Here is a 1,646-nt window from a genome sequence, read left to right on the forward strand (position 1 = left end):
CCCACTGTCCTGGTGCCCGACACTCTCAGTTCCAGCTTACATTGACTCCGCTCCCTCGCCTGAGAGCTGGGCCTCCATCTCACCATAACTAACTCTTACACATTAGCTCTTCTGCGTGGACATGGAAGAAATATTCCTTTCCACCTCCCCACTTCATCTGGTTAGCTGCTGCTGCTGCTTCTCTTTTAATCCAAAATGTATTTATTAGGATAGTTTCTCACTCATCTTGATTCAGGATGCTTTTAGCACTGCTTCTGTCTGAAGGAGCATCCTTCTGTAAGCCTTGCTTTTCTTCCTGTAAGCTGGCAAAGAATAGTGGAGCAGCCAACACACAAAACCACTGCTTGTGGTGGCTAAAGACGGTGGTTTTGGTAGCATCCTGGGCATGTCCCATCCATGAAGTAGGAGCTGGGGCTCTGCAGTAGGTACTTCTTCTTGTGCTTCCTCTTCTCCTCTTCTAGGGATAGGTGGGGAAGGTCCTTTGAGAGGGACATATTCTCGTGGGGAGGTTGTCATAGCCAGAAGCTCATCTGGTTAGCCCATCTGGTTAGATTCAGATCAGCTCAGGTCTTAGCTTCTTTCCCATGCTTGACTCCCAGGGTAGGCTAGCTTCTTAGGTCTTAGGCAACTGAGCGTCTGTGCCATCACTAGTCTGTAAGTTCCAGGAGATAGGATCTTGTCTGCTTCTCTCTCCAGCCTTTAGGGCGGTATCTGGCCCATAGTAAGCATTCAACATATTTTTTTAAGGTTTTATTTATTTATTCGTGAGAGACACAGAGATAGAGGCGGAAACATAGGCAGAGGGAGAAGCAGGCTCCATCCATGCAGGAAGCCTGATGCAGAACTTGATCCCAGGACCCAGAGATCATAACCTGAGCCAAAGGCAGATGCTCAACCAGTAAGTCACCCAGGTGTCCCCATATTTTGTTGTTTAAAGGAAGGAGGGAAGGAAGGAACAAATGTAGTCCTTTCCCCCAGGATTCTATTAGATCCTTGAAGGCAATGATGGCATCTCCTGGTCCTAGTGCCCGGCACAATGCCTGGTATATGAGCGCTTAGTAAATGTGTATTGAAATGAATAGATAAGACTTCCCTGTGTAAGCCACCACTTTAAAGTACCATGAAGGACCAAAAATAAACAAATAAACAAGCATTAAAAAGACAGACATGTAAATACATGGTCCCAAACCTCAAGGGGCTTTCCACAAAAGAGAAGAAAGGGGGGAAGGCCACGAATAACCATAATAGTTCATGAAAATAAATAGATGTTTCAGGAGGAGTACAGACAAAGGGGCTTAGGAAGTTCAGAGTCAGGGAAGATCACATCTGAGGAAGGGATAAAAGAAAGGAGCAGGACACAGCAGAGGGAAATGAATGGGAAGAAGTTTTAGGGAAGAAGTAGACCTGAGCCCCGCAACTGTTCTAATCTTTATCTGGAGCCACGTGTCCAGTGCTGTTGTGCAAGGCTATTCCTGGTTAAACTTGGGTGAAGGGGGCACCCATCTATCAAGGCCTTTCTCAATTTTACAAAGGCTCAAAACAGGGCAAACAATTTAAAAGTCTACAGGGGCCAGAAAGCTGAGATAACCACAAGATATAGGCTGGCTGTAAGACTGTGTCCAATTGCAAAGAGTTATCACTTGAAT

General features: G+C 45.9%; 1 pseudogene; it reads right to left on the bottom strand.

Annotated features, from left to right (window-relative positions):
• Positions 1 to 242: 242 nt before the first annotated feature.
• On the bottom strand, positions 243 to 494 carry LOC100682974 (annotated as a pseudogene).
• Positions 495 to 1,646: the final 1,152 nt, after the last annotated feature.

This window comes from Canis lupus, chromosome 4, assembly GCF_011100685.1.
Source record: "Canis lupus familiaris isolate Mischka breed German Shepherd chromosome 4, alternate assembly UU_Cfam_GSD_1.0, whole genome shotgun sequence".
In the NCBI taxonomy this organism is placed as follows: domain Eukaryota; kingdom Metazoa; phylum Chordata; class Mammalia; order Carnivora; family Canidae; genus Canis; species Canis lupus.